This window comes from Tamandua tetradactyla, chromosome 5, assembly GCF_023851605.1.
Source record: "Tamandua tetradactyla isolate mTamTet1 chromosome 5, mTamTet1.pri, whole genome shotgun sequence".
Taxonomy (NCBI): Eukaryota; Metazoa; Chordata; class Mammalia; order Pilosa; family Myrmecophagidae; genus Tamandua; species Tamandua tetradactyla.
Genome location: NC_135331.1, coordinates 16,287,696 through 16,302,851, shown reverse-complemented (window position 1 = coordinate 16,302,851; position 15,156 = coordinate 16,287,696). Strand labels below are relative to the sequence as shown.

The 15,156-nt window shown below is 43.9% G+C and overlaps 1 long non-coding RNA gene across 1 annotated transcript in view; it reads left to right on the top strand.

Moving 5' to 3' along the window:
* Positions 1 to 8,496: 8,496 nt before the first annotated feature.
* Positions 8,497 to 15,156, top strand: part of LOC143682270 (uncharacterized) — a 192,328-nt gene continuing 185,668 nt past the window's right edge. Inside the window, exons 1-2 of the long non-coding RNA XR_013175061.1 lie at positions 8,497 to 8,538; positions 13,205 to 13,275. This is a non-coding gene — a long non-coding RNA (uncharacterized LOC143682270). The remainder of the gene's footprint in view (positions 8,539 to 13,204; positions 13,276 to 15,156) is intronic.

Genomic DNA, 15,156 nt, shown 5'->3' with positions numbered 1-15,156 from the left:
GCAGCGGACTTTCGGAGAGCCTGAGGGAGGAGTGTGTGAAGTCATCCATCTGTGAGGGTCTATTATTACCCTTCTGACACCCGCGAGAATTTCTGATATTAAACCAATTATTTTCTAAATTAAATGCATTTCCAGTAACAACTCAGCAGAGAGAGAGACTTTTCACTGTGATTCCAAAATTCTTTGGAAGGGTGTGGAATCAAGCCCAGTCAAGACAAGTTTTGAGGAGGAAGTCGAGAAGGAGGCCCTGACCGACCAACCAGGGTTCCGTGAAAACGCTGTGGCGTTGGTGCGGGGATAGACAAATGGACAATGGCACAGAACCCAGAGCCCAGCGCCAGACGCACAGGGGACGCGGTATATGACAGCAGCAGCCGTGGAATCACTGCTTAACCAAATCCATGCAGCCCCACATCCAGGCACACGCACATAAACGCAGATGGGAGAATTGGTTGTCCACGTGTACAAAAGGTAAATCTTCATCCTCGCCTTACATTGTGCGCTGCGACAAATCCCACGAGGAGAAAAGGCCTAAATGTGAAAAGCATTATCTTAAAACTGTTAGAAGAAAACAGAATATGTTTATGACCTTGGGATGGATTTCTTTAAAAATAACACCAGAAGTCAAGTCTGTATACTGACACTAACAATTAAAAATTTCTATAGAAAAAAAAACACTCCATAAAATGTGAAAATATCAGCGATAGAGAGAAAAATATTTGCAACTCACAGAATGGACTAAAAATTAACCTCTAGAATATGTGAAGAACTGAAAATCGTAAGAAAAAGTTAAAAAAAAAAAAAAAAGGTCAGTAGAAAAATAGGCAAAGGTTGTAAATAGCCAGTTCAGAGTGAGTAGCCTGATCTGTGAATATAAAAAGATGCTCAGTACATTAAAGACATGCAAATTAAAATATGATATCGTTTTACCTCCACCCGATTGGCAAAAATTAATAAATCTATTTATCCTGAAGTGTTAGGTAGTATGTGGGCAAACAGGAACTCTTAGAATAGTGGGAGGGTATATTGGTTTAATTGCCTTGAAAAGAATAATTTGACAATTTCCAGTTGCCTTGAAGATAATAGGGTTATAGGGGATGTGCAATTCACTTTTTTTAGGTCTTGCTAAAAGAAGACCCCACAGAGACATATGAACAAGGCTGTTTATTGCAACATGATCAGTAATAGTTGATCTAGCCACATAAGCAGAAAGAGATTTAAGAAGCATTAATTAGATTCACATACATTAACATATATAATTTTTAAAGTACGATGCTGAGTAAAAACAAACTGCAATGAAAATATGTATTCTGATGCCATGTCTTTGGATAAAATTTCAGAATGCACGAAACAATTATACATGCAGTTTATGGTTATTTGTATATGAAGCAAATTTACAAAAATGTATGTGAGATTGATACACACCCAAATTAGAAGACTTAGTACCTCTGGAAAAGAGGGAGGGTTAGAACTTGAAAAAAATAGAGCAAAATGTTCAACCTCAATTGTAAATGAATAATTGTCCATTCATCTGAGCCTGTGTTCAAAAAAAATATTTTTTAACTAAAAAAAATCAGAATATGACCCAGTATCCACCAGGAAGTGAATGGTTAAAGGATGGTACATGGAAAATTATGCAATCATGAAACGTGTTATTGTTATACATTGTAACATTGGAATATTCTTTAATTGCATATATGTGTGTATATATATATATATATATCACACTATATTTATGTATGTGTAGTAGGTAAAAACCTCATGCCTGTAAGAAGAAAAAGTCTAAAAGGAAATACACCAACAAATTGTCATCATTTCTGTCTGCAGGGTGGGATTACAACTGAATTTTGTTCCTTACTATCTCTTAGTATTTTCTGAATTAAAAACATAAGAAAAGAACACACTTTACCTCTGTAATTAGCAAAGGTAAAGGACAGAGCCTCCTACCCTCAAGGATTCTGTGATCTGATTGAGTACTCCCTCTTTGTCTTTCTCTCTCACACATATACCCTATTCTTTCCCAGAATCGACCCTGGGCCCTAGGTAACTCAGAAGTTGCTAACTCAGTCTGGGGAGAAGCACACTCCTTCACCTGTGTCTTGAGTAGCCTGTGGCATTTTGTGGGACAGAAGGAATCTGTGTGTTCCCTTTCTTCTCCAAATGGCCTCCTGTGTGCCCCGTGGATCAGAGGTAATGATCAGAGCATGGCGGAAGGAGTGTGGTGTGGAGATGGGATTGGTGGGACATGCTTGAAAGGCGGGCCGGTGCTATCTGTGCCTGGGGAGGTGACTGTTACGGCCCAGTGTGCCTGCCAAGTGCGCTCTGCCCACCCCCTCTAGGTGTGACTTCAGAGCCAAAGAAGGGAGCCCTCTACCAGGTATTAATGGGTTTAATGTTTTCCTCATTTCAAGTGCACATGACATGGAGTCCTTTATTTTCCAAAGGAGATGGTAGTGAGGCGAGAAGATATGAAGAAGGAGAAGGGAAGGAACTAAGGGGAGAGAAAAGGAAAAGGAAGTGGAGGAGGAAAGGCAGTGGAAAGGAAGAGAAGAATGAGGGAGGAAGAGAAGGAAGGGGTGGCTGGATGGGGCAGGATTGGCAGAGAAGGCTGGAAGAGAAGGAGGCTGAGACCTTCCTCTGGATAGTCTCCTCCCCAAGGGCACTTCATATTTGCTTTAAGTTGAGTGAGAATTTAGTTAGAAGTAAAGAAAACTCTGAAGAATTTAGGAATAGCAGATAAAAGGAGCAGCTACTACCTCTAGGACTGAGATAGAGTGCCCAAGGGAGCCTCCACCCTGCCGCCACCAACAGAGCTGAGATCCAGACCTTGTTGGTAGGGCACACCATTGCTCACAGGATGGCAGAGAAGCTGCTGTAATGCTGCCCCAATGCTGTGGGGCAGAACTTGCTGGAAAACCCCCTTTAGGGTGCCAGGGAAAGCTGTTATTGAAGGGTGTCTCATGGAGGCACTTTGGTACAAATCTGCCTGGAGGGGGATGATAGAAGTTACTGGCCACTGGCTTTTGCTGGTTAGCCTTGTATTGCAGTAGCTGGGAGCTGGAGAAAGTGCTTGTCCTGCCGGAGGTGGGCAGCAGGGGCACTCTAGAGAAGCCTGCTGAGCCAGCCAACGGCATGGGAAGCAAAACCTTTTCCTTACGAGGTCTCTCCAGCCCCTTCTACTGATGAAACAACATCATGACATCAGGCAAAGAAAAAATGTTTAAAGGACCCAGATCCTCTTTTCACGTAATAGGTAAAAAGGTGAATTTGGAGCCTAAAAAGTAAGTCAGTAACTGGCACAGACCATTTCTTTGACTTCTCAGCTTCCATATATTCCCTTCAGCACGTTGTTAGTGCACCTACAACCACAAAACGACTTTGTATTTCTACCTCACAAGATATGCAGCTCTGCTTTTTACAAGGATAATGCTCACCTTTTATTCCAAAGTGAGACAGTCCCAAGAGCCGTGGTATCTACAGGTGGCTATTTAAATTACACTTTCAATTCGGTCACAGTGCCACTGAACTTTCTGCTACCTAAAGGCTGGGTTGTACAGGTAACTTCCAACAACTTGTATATAAAATAAAAATAGGAAGGAAAGAAACGAAGAAAATGATTACCATAAAAGAAATAAATATGCATAACAAGCAAAGAGGAAATGTGCAAAGCCACTGCAGTGCTCATTTCTGAAATTTTGATCACGAGGCCATAATTAATATCAGTGGCGTCCTCCTCCCGCTATGCATTCTGCATTTCTTCTGCCTTCAGTCAGAACTTTGACTGGTTGGTTCTTCACCTGGTGGAGTGACCCAAACCTTCAACTGCTATAAAATAGTTTCCCATTAATCCTTACTATTGGGAATAAAAGTACAAAGAGGCACTGCAGAGAATCCTCTGGACTCCAGATACAGTCATGCTTGCCTCCATTGTGTGGAAGTAACATGGTTTCCCCTTGGTGATCACCACCAATTGCTCCATCTAGTAAATTAGCTCTCCCTCCATTTTTCATGTTTGCTTGGTGGCATAAGGAGTCCAGGATGTCCAGGTGGCAGTGTAGTCTTTTGGTTCACTGGAAGCACTGTGGTGTCATTGTATCTGCTGGATCATAAGGCCCAAGTTGTTGAGCTACTTGTACTACAGCCTGGACAGGTGCCCTCTCTTGTTCTGGTCCCCACAGGAAACTGGCAGCTTTGTGTGCATTCCTGTAGATGGGCCAAAGTACCACACTTAGATGTGTTCTATGCTGCCTCCAGAATCTACAAAGGCCTACCAAGGATTGTGTCTCTTTTGTAGCTGTAGGTGGTGTGAAATAGAGCTTGTTTTTCACCTTGGAGGGGATGTTATGGTCAGGAAGCTTTGTGGGGTTTCTCTGCATCTGCACAGCTTGTCACTTCTTTCCCAGCAGACTATTATCAAGGTGGGGAACACAGGAGATCAAGGTGAAGACCTCTCTGGACTATCTTATGACAGAGACCTGGAGCATTGATGTAGCTCGGGGGTAGCACTGGGAAGGTGGGAAGTTGGGCTGTTGGCCTTGCTGGGTTCTAGTGTCTGGTTCTCCTTCTACTTCAGTATCTAGTTTGGGATAAGCCATTTCACTTCTAAGCCTCAATTTCATCATCTATGAAGTGAAGGGTTTTATTCAATATTTGATTCATTTTTCAAACATTTATTGAGGACTTGTGAGGTGCCAGGCCTTCTACTAGGCATGGGGAATTCAGTGATTAACAAGAAAGACACAGAGCCTTTCTTTAAGAAAACGTATAGACCCAATATAGCCGAAGAAACCCCTGTTTGGCTTGGACAGCCTGGAAGTCTTCATATTTTAGCAGGTCATGGAGACTTTATCTGTTCAAAACAGCATGGATCCCTACCTAAGCCATAAATTATACAAAACATTTATTGTGAAATATTTCAGACCTACCAAAAAGTATGGAATATTATATACTGATTACTCATGACCACCAATACAGTTAAATCCTTCTCTCAGGTCCCATCTTCTCTATCCTCTCCTCTTTGCCTCTGAAGGTAACTATTACCCTATTTGTCTTATCTCTATACTTTCATTATATCTAATGCACCCATAAAAATTTCTACAGCACTGTTCTAAGTCATTATACTTTATATGAGTGGTAAATATACTAGGTATAGCCTTCTGCAGCTTGATTTCTTCACACAACACTAAGTTCCGTAGATATCCTTGTCGATATGTGTGGCTCCGGTTCATTTAGTTTTTAGTACCATGTGGTGTTGTGTTGTTTTAAGGTATCCAAATATATTTATCCATTCTCCTCTTTATTATGTTGTTTCCACATTTCAAGACTATTTCAAACAATGTAGCCATAAACTTTCTTCTACCTAACTTCTCTGGAAGTTTCTCCTAGATTATCTACCTAAGAATGGAATGGCTGAATCATAGAATGTTCATTTCCAGTTCACACGGTTGAGTTTTAAGGCTGTTCATGACAAATGACCATAAAAATGAGATGTGTAGCATCTTGCCCATGAATTTTGTTAATTAAAGTAGATCAGATATATTAAATCATCAAGATGATGATTACAAAATTTGGGTTAGAATTTGTACCGTCACTATAAGATTGTAGAAACTATAATTCAAAACCCTCTCTTAGCAGTTCGTGTTGCTTCTTATTTGGGTCACAGTAAAGCACCTATATAAATGTTCACCCAAGGTGACTAACCTGGTTTGCCCAGGACTGAAGGATTTTCTGAGATACTGGACTTTCAGTGCTAAAACTTGGACAGTCCCAGAGGAACAAGGAGGGATGGCCTCTCTATCTTTAGTTAACCACGTTGTTCTCTGCTTTTTGGCATGGTCCATGACTGTCTTTGAGGATAAATACACTTATAGAATGAAGATGAGGCACTAATCCTACTATAAAAGAAAAGAAAAAAGAATCTACAAGTTGGGTGAAAAGATCAGCGTGTTCAACTAAAATACTGTTCCTAGGCACTCCCATCGTGGAAAATCACCTTCTTTCTCAACAGAGAAATCTTGTTTAAAAAAAAACAGACTTACAGGCTCTTTCAGACCTTCCCTACCCAAACTTTAACAAGCATCAGAATCACCCGGAGGAAAGGCTGGTCAAACAGAGATTGCAGGGCCCCACCCTGGTGTTTCTGATTCAGAATTTGCGTTTGTAATGAGGCCCCAAGTGATGCTGACGTGCCTGGTTCAGGGACCCCAGTTGAAAACCCATGGACTAGAGATTCATTAAAGAATCTTGTGATGGGTTCTGGGATCCATATCTAGATTCATGCATTTCCTTCACCCTAAAGACCCCTTTTCCAAGTAGGAATCTCACAACCTACTGTGCTGCTTCAGAATTGCAATTTCTCTTCATTTCATCATCTAATCACACCCAGTTGAAATTATTTTAACTGCTAATCTCCCTCTTCCAAAAGCTGTCAAGGGAGATCATTAGCTTTGGGTCCCAGACCCAAACTGCAATGACTGGTGCTTAAAAAACCTTTGGTTTAATGAATCAGTGACTGTGGGGTCTGGTTCAGAGCAAGTTCTGAATGAGGATGATAAAAAAAATGATTATGGTGGTGGATAACTGCTAGCCCCACTCACTTGACCTAGGCAGGTGTGTCATGAGGATACTCTTGGAGAAAACTGGTCTAAGGACTGGGGTGAACCCTATGACAAAGGCGTATTCTCTCAGATTAATCTGCCACCAGGATTGTGGCATCTCAGTAGAGGTCCAGCTCAATATCCTGACTCATTCCCTCTGTGACTTGGCTTTTCTCTTCTACAAAAGTTGGAGTTAGGGATTGATTAGAACAGGTAATCTGTGGTGTGCTTTAAAGGATGCTCAAATATTTCCTTTACATTCCACCATTAGAGATTTATTCCTTTGGTTTTATCTTTTGGGAAGAATGGGAAGAGGGGGAGCAGCAGAGATTTGTACAAGTTTCTAGAAGCCTTTTCCAACCTTCCTAGTCTGGTTGGATGCTCTCATTTAATTAGGAGTGTTTAAAAGAATATGTCTCATTTGTTCCCCATGCCTAACACATCCTTGGCACATAATATATGTTCAGTAAATGTTTCTTGCGTGAATGAATGGATTCTTGTACACCAGTAGCAGATGCAGTTGATATGGTGAGGTGGAGAGAGTCCTGGACCCAGAGCCCAAAGACCTGGTTGTCTCACTCTGTAACCTAGAGCAAGACTCTCATCCCTCCAGGTCTCAGATTCCCTGTGCGATCAGTAAGGCTGTAGATGGTCTCATCTGGCCTTTGTTTGCTTTGTTGTTGTACCCCATTATGTTCCAGCCTGCTGGGCTTTTTTACTTCCTTTAATTAGTTAGGCACTTTTCCACCCAGGGCCTTTGCATGTGCTCCTTCTGCCGCTTGGATTATCCCCACCCCCACTCCACCCCTTCCCTGGAGGGTTTCTTCACTTCTTTTAAGTCTTCCAGAGCTGTCGTCTGCCTCGACCTCCCCAACCAAAGTCTTTCTGTGTCTGATCAAAGACTGATACAACTTGCATCTTTTTCTTTATTTGTCTGTCTACTTAACTGCTTATCGATTGACTTTTCCGGTGGTTTGTAAATTGCAGGAGAGCGGGGACAGGTTGTATATCAGAACCCTAGCGCGGCACCTGGCACATAGTAGGCGCTCAGTAATTCGTTGGATTGAACCATGGGGTGGAAGCAGAGGTTGTGTCCTTTCGCGGACAGCCAGCAGGTGTCGCCCCAGACTGGGAGGAGAAGAAGCGGGCTCGGACTGGCCGGCGGGTGAGTCTCCCGCCCGGCGGCCTCACCTGGCGGCGGCCCCACCTGGCGGCGGCCGCGCCCTGCCCGCGGAAGCCGGGAGCCCAGGCCCTGGCGTCACCTGGGCTATTGGCAAAGTAGTGCCCGGGGCCACGGAGAGGGGAGATGACAGGCGGGTGGCGACCTGCAGTGCCAGGTGAGGACCGGGAGTCCCGCCCCGCGCCTGGGCTGAGTCAGGCCTCCTGGCTCACGAGGGACGGAGGGAGGAGGCCAGGGCCTGGAACCCGAGGCTGGCGCTGGTTTCGCCTCTATCCAGCGGGGTGACTGTGCCCAAGCCCTTTTCCTTTCTGGGCCTGGCTTTCTGAATTTCCACAAAGTCTTCCTGCGAGCTGAGAGTAAAAACAGCTTTAACTCATCAAGCAGATTTTGACAAGCGTGTCCTCTTTGAGCCTCAGGATAACTCCCGAGGTTGGTAGCTTTACCATCTCCATTTTACAGAGGCAGGGAGAGAGGCTCGGAGAGGTGAGGCCACTGCCCCTGGGGCACACAGCATCCGGATAGCAAGCTGCAGAATGTGGAGCTGAACCCAGAGTTGCCTCCGGGGCCAAACTGTCACCCCTGCTCCTTCTGCTTGACTTCAATGTTCTTACTCTTGGAAGGCCAAATCCTTTTTAAAACTGAGTAGATATGACTAATTAATTATATTTATACCTTTAGTTTTTTTTCTACATTTTTTTTTTTTTTTTTTTTTTTTTACATAGGCATGCTCCAGGAATCGAACTCGGGTCTCCGGCATGGCAGGTGAGAACTCTGCCACTGAGCGACCATTGCCCACTAGCTTTTAAATTGTGGCAAAATATGCATAACACAAAGTTTACCATTTTAAAGTGTACAGTTCACTGACATTTAATATATTCACAATGTTGTCCAGCCATCACCGCTATCTAGTTGCTCAACTTTTTCATCAGCCCACAAGGAAACCTTGGATCCATTAAGCCATCACTCTCCATGCCCCCATCCTCTCAGCCCCTGGCAACCACCAATCTGTTGTCTGTCTCTACTGATTTACCTATTATGGTAAATTTAATTTAATTTAATTTTTGGTCCAAGACTTTCATTCTGTTCTAGGCCATTCTCGCGTCCTCAGGAGGCCAGAGAATTGGAATCCTCGGTTTGCAATCTCACCAAAGCATCAATAATTTTAAAAGCTCCGTAGATGTTTCTAATGTGCTGTAGTGTTTGAGAATCCCAGCCTTAGGGGCTTGTAGCTCACACAGGTCCTTGCATCCCTTTTAGAGATGGGAGAATTGAGGCCCAGAAGGAAAAAGAACTTGCCCGGTGACACTGGGATACTTGTTTGGAACCCAGCTGAAGTACCCCCCCCCCCCCATCCTATTGCTTCTCCAGGCATTTAACCTCCCTATGCCCCAGAGTCCTCATTTGTAAAATTGGGGGCAAGGTTGGAGGAACGTTTAATGGTGTCTACCTGCTAGGGTTGCTGTGCCAGTCAAAGGAGATTAGGTCTGTGAAGTGCTTAGCACCGTACTTGGTTTACAGCAAATGGCATCCCTGTATTGTGGCTATTTTGTACAGGGCAGGGGGGGACACCCAATGAATGGGACACCCAAATAACCATGAGTGCCTTGAGAATGGATTCTGGGATTCCTCTCTCTGTACCTGGCATTCAGCACTGACCCTGACATTTCATAAAGTTGTTTTCGATGTGGAAAAAGAGGCTTTTGACCAGGATCACTGCCTTTGTACAGGCTGGACCCCTTGCCTGGAATGGCCTCCCCTTTTCCACCTGCGCCAGCCCTGCCCAGGGTATTGAGACTCACTCCATCGAGCCAGCCAGGAGCAGTTGAGGGTTCTACCTTTAGACAGCTGCACGTGTGTACAGGGGCATGTTGTACCTGTGACTTGACTGCACTGTCCTTTCAGGGGCAGTGGCCGCGTCTTGTGTACCTTCCCTGGCATCAGGCACAGTGTGTGGCACATGGTAGTCAGCTGACAAATGCCACCTGAAGCGTTGCTTAACTTTAGCTCCTGGGGGCGGTTGGGGAAGGGAACTCTCTCTGCTCCTTGCCTTTCATTCTTCTTCCAAGTGTGCATCCCAGGGAAGAAAATAGTGGTGAGCAATCCCCTAGCTATCCTCTTGGTTGTTCTTGCTAATAAAAATCTCATTTTTAAATGAGAACCGGGTGGCAGTCCCTGGTCCCCAGGGAATTGTGATTGATCTCCACTTAGTTTTGGTAAACTTTTCCCCTTTTGTATACTTGGTTTGTGGGTAGATACGTGACCCCATTCTGGACAATGGGAGCACTGCTGGAGAATTCTGGAAAATATGCCACCTCTCCTCTCTTTTCTCTTCCTGGTGCTGAGCCAGGAAGCAGAGGTTGAGAGAATTGCGAAGATGTCCATCCAGAGCCCTGGCTTCCCTGAGTTGCTGACCAGCCCCTGACAGCCTGCTCTGAGTTTCTTATGTGGGAAAATCAAATCCCTATGGTTTCAGTCACCAATGGTGAGATAGCCTGTAATTTGCAGCTGAACACATTCCTAACCAATACAACCATTCCCAACAATTTAAAGACAGTTTAAATATTTAAACAATTCCCAAGTGTAAAGACAGAAGGAAGGACAGAGGCCTAGATCTTTTAATTGACCCCTTTTCTCCAAGGAGCTTGAGGCACATCATATCCCCTTGGAGTTTATTATCACTAGTAATAATAATATTGATAAAGGCTAATGATGTTGAAATGTCCTATGTGCTAGTGTATGTGGATTGTCTTATTGAATACTCATCCAATCCTGTAACATGAAAACCATTTGCCTACTCATTTTTACTAATGAGGAAATCGAGACTCAGGGAAGTCCAGTAACTTGATGGTAGGGGAGCTTTTTCCTCCTTCCTGTAGCAGATAAAGCCTTGCTCCCTGTGCAAATTGGTTCTCTGCTCCCATCCAGAACACTCCAGGCTGCCCCTTTATCACCCTTTTTCCCCCCTAATGTAATATTCTTGCACATGGTAGGTGCTTGACAAATGCCTTTGAGACAAAGTGCACTGCCACGCCTGTGGACATGCTACCCCCTGCATTTAGCTCTGCTGTCTCCATCACCCAGTCCTCCATTAACCAATATATGCTGAATAGCCCCTATATTTAAAGGTCTCTTCTAAACACCGTGTGTGTGTATGTGGGGGGGGGGGCCTTGGGGAGAGAGTGTGTTAGTGGTGTAGAAAATGTCCTCAATAAAAATAACGTCGTTTTCTGAGGGCTCGCTGAATGGCAGGCATTATGCTTTACATGCGTTTTGTTTGTTGAAGCCCTGTAACACCTCTGTATTTGGACCCAGGTCTGTCTGGCTGCAACCTGTGCTTTATCCAACAGCAGAGGGGTCAACATGCAAACCGTCGGTGGGCCCCCTAACCAAAGCAGAGATTCCTTTGTCCTACAGGGAAGATTCACTCTTCCCTGGGGAGGAGATACTTGAGCTGAGCTGCAAAGGCTGATGGGGGGGGTGGGGAAGGGACGCTCCCCAGGTAGAAGGAAAAGCATGGGCAAAGGCACAGAGATGGGACCACGGGTGGCTTCTTTGGGGAATAGGTATTAAAACTGGAAAGACAGACCAGTTATAAGAGTTTCTGATGAGAATGGTGGCTTAGGCCCAGTGAGGGCTACAGGTCTTTGTATGCCAGTCCCATTGGCTCCCCTCAAAGGGGCAAGCTATTGGCAGCACAGCTCCGTAGATGGAACTTGGTGGCCTCTTCACAGAGTGGAAATAAGAAGGGGCAGCTGTTAATTCCAGGTGATTGATAACATTTTTAAGAATTTACTGAGCACCTATTAGGTCCCAGGCACAGACTTTGATTTTGTAAAACTCACATTCCAATGCTGATAATGGGCATGAAATGGATCTCCAATGTCAACATCATCATAAGTGATACCAATTATTTAGTGCCTGCTGCGTGCTTTGGTGCTCTGTGCTTTACAAACATTTATCTCATTTTGTATTCCCAGCAGCCTGACAGGTAGATTATCCTCTCCTGCTTTTGCTCATAAGGAAAAGTTTCAGGGAAATCATATAACCTGCCCATGATCCTGCAGCTACTAAGTGGTAGAGACACTGGGACCCCTTCCTAGGACTTTCTGGCTCTAGAATTCAATTCTTTCTGTTACCTAGCTCTGCTATAGTATCAGGATATGCGAGTTTGTGGAGTTTCTAAGGGAAGGGACACCTGTGATCTGAGCAGTAAAAAGACATTGCTGAAAGAAGGAGATTATTGAACATGTTATTTCAGTTGCAATGAAAGTTAACAATATGTGCCAGCTAGGCTTGTGCATGCATTTCATCCATCCTATTTAATTCTTGCCTACCCTATGATATGGGTGCTAGTAGCAGCCCCATCTTACAGATAAGGAAACAGAGGCCCTGAGGGATAAATAACTTGTCAAGGTCACAAGCTTGTTGCGGAAGATCCAGGATGTAAACCCAAGTCTTTGTGGCTTCAATCCTGAAGCATTTTTATCGGGTGGGGGAGGAGGATAGCATTGATTTTTGTGTTTGCCAATTTCTGTGGTGTAAAGACTCCCACTCCAGTCCATTTCAATCTGTAAAGGTTCAATAACCAGTTCACAGAATTCCTGAAATCATGCTCCAGCACACTCCCAGATCATCTTTTGGATTGGAGGGGACCTCATGGGCGGTCAGCCTACCATGCTGTCTGTGCTTTACACACGGAAGCCCTAGCTGACTTAATGAGCATTTGGGAGTACTGTCTCATATGCTGCCCTTGGAGACACAAACTCCATCTGTGAAACAGGTCGACCATCCCTTCCTCTCCCATGTTTGCAGCTCTGGGCTTTGTAGCTGCTGTAGGCAAGGAGTCAAGTGTTCCCACAGGTGAACTCATTGCCTCATTTGGGTCACTTTGGGAAATTAGGCCAGGCTGGTTGGAGTCCTCTCTCAGCAACTCTCTTCCTCTCCACCCTTAAAAGCTTTCACCATGATTAGTTCCCTGTGTGCAGAATCTTGTTACTGTTCCACCAAGAGGACCTGTTCTGAATCTCCTACCTGAGATAAGAAGGCCCCTCTCGTTTAATCTCCCAGCTTAGCGGCCACATTTTAGTATTTATGAAAAGGTTTCCAGGCTTGGAGGTGGGCTGGGAGGAGCAGCTGACAAGGCTTGGCCTAGCTGGATTTTGAACAGTTTATCGTTGAAAGGCCCTTCCTGCCCATCAACACTGTGGGGCCTGGCATTATTTCTGTAGGTTGGGCTTCTCTTGTGTCTACCCCATGGGAGCCTGACAGGGGTCTTTATTTATGGAGAAACCCAGCTGGACATGGGGCTGATGGCTGGAAGTGGCACCATGACCAAAGACTGGCTGGTGCACGTCCCCACCCCCAACCTCAATTTACAAGAACATTTTCATACCTGTATCTATTGGCTATTTTCCTTTTCCTTTGGCAGGATCCATTGAGAATAGAACTGGGAGAAGGGAACCAGTGCTTCTTGAACCCCTATCGTGTGCCATTTTCTGGGTGAGTGAGGTTGGCTATCTGGCTGAGCTGGGTTTTAATTTTGTCATTGCTCCTTACATGCTGTGTGTTCCTGGTCAAGTCACTTAACTGCTCTGATGTCAGTATTCCCCTTTGTAAAGTGGGGAATGTAGGGTCTATATCAGGCTGTTCCAAGGCCTTAATGGGTCCTTAAAGTGCCAGGTAGTAGGTTAGTTCTCTTTCTTTAAATAAATTAATTCAACAAATATGTATTCATTATAACACTTGCTGGCTGGAATCAAGCCTTCTCTGTATCCAGGCCTGTAGGGAGAAGGCAGGAGAAATGGGCAGAGGCCTCCAGGCTCAGTTCTTGAATTCTTCTGGCTTTGCCCAGAATTGTCTAGATTTTGTGAAAGATCTATGAGAATATTGATTTCCTCTACATTCATAGCTGAAAGTGGGTTTTCAGACAATGATGTGATAATAGTAATGTGCCAGAATAAAGGAGATGAGTTCTTTTTCAAGCTATAGCACCTAGGATTTCTCCAAAATTACAAACTTCTATTAGGAAAACAATCGTACAATTTGATATTGCAAAATAAATGCTATTTTTCTACATTTGAAGATAGACTGCAAGTTCAGCTTTTTATCTGGTGTAAGGTTGCCAATTCTTCTCTGTGGAGAAAGATGGCTTTTATTCTGAGGCAGTGAATGTCCATTTTACTTTTCCTTTGGTGTTAAGAAATGCCCATTTTCTTATGAAATGGTGGTGATGACAGTTTGATTTTTTAAAATATATTTTTGAATAGGCAGGATATGTACATAGTTCAAAAGGGTAAACAGTTCAAGGTGAGTTTCCTGTTCTGTCTGCCCAGCTTCTCAGTCATCCAGTATCCTTCCCAGAAACTGACCGCTATGGCCAATTTCCTTTAAACCATTCTTGTGAGAGTCTAACCCATGCGATTTCATGGGTACAGGAGGAAATCACCCCCAAGGGCCCAAAATTGGCTCTAGGGCAGGGTGGAGTGGTAATTAAATGTCAATGTTATGTAGATTTTATAATTGTTATATGAACAGTGCCACTTAATGTTATATTTTGATCAGCTTAAGACCCAGATGTTGGCCAGGTACACCAAATATAACATTGTTCCAATGGGAAAACAGAATCTATGTTACAATAAAATGATCACTTCTGGTTTTGATGTCACCCATGAAGTCCTTAAACTGAGCTGCTTTTCTGTAGTGGGTATATGGGTGGGTGTGTGTTTGCACCAGTCACCCGTGATTCCTTTCTGGTCACCTTGGGACATTTTTGTGCATAGGCTGTCTTCATAGTGTGCTCAGTAACTGTGGAACTGCCTGGATTTTGACCTCAGGCCCATAACTGTGAATTTGCCAATGGTGATGCGCATTAGGGGTGGCATATACATGGCTTCCAAAGCTCCACGCTCAACTTCTTGCACCCAGCAGACACCACTAATCAATCATTGCACACTCTTTGTATGTGTGAGGACAGGGACGCAGATACCTACTCAACGTAGGGCTCCAAGGTTTGGGCAAGGGAGGTGAATGCCATTTGACATCACTACTATAATACTTAGTATTCTGATATCCAGACTTTGGGAGTTTATAGACCAGTATATTTTTCTTTAATTAGGGGAGCTACCTAAAAACAAAAAAGTTGTCAGCTCTTTGTTTTATTTGGAGACTGTATTAGCTAGGGTTCTCTAGAGAAAAATTTCAGAATAAAGGACAATAGGAATGTTTGGCTTTATTAAATTTTTTTTTCTCATCATTTTCATTTTGTAAATAAAATCTTCATTCTGAGTTGACCCCACTTGGTGGACCTCAGTGGGAAAAAAGGGAAAGACCATCACGGTGGAAATTATTTTCCATCGTAGGATTTTGTAAAGACTCATTTTT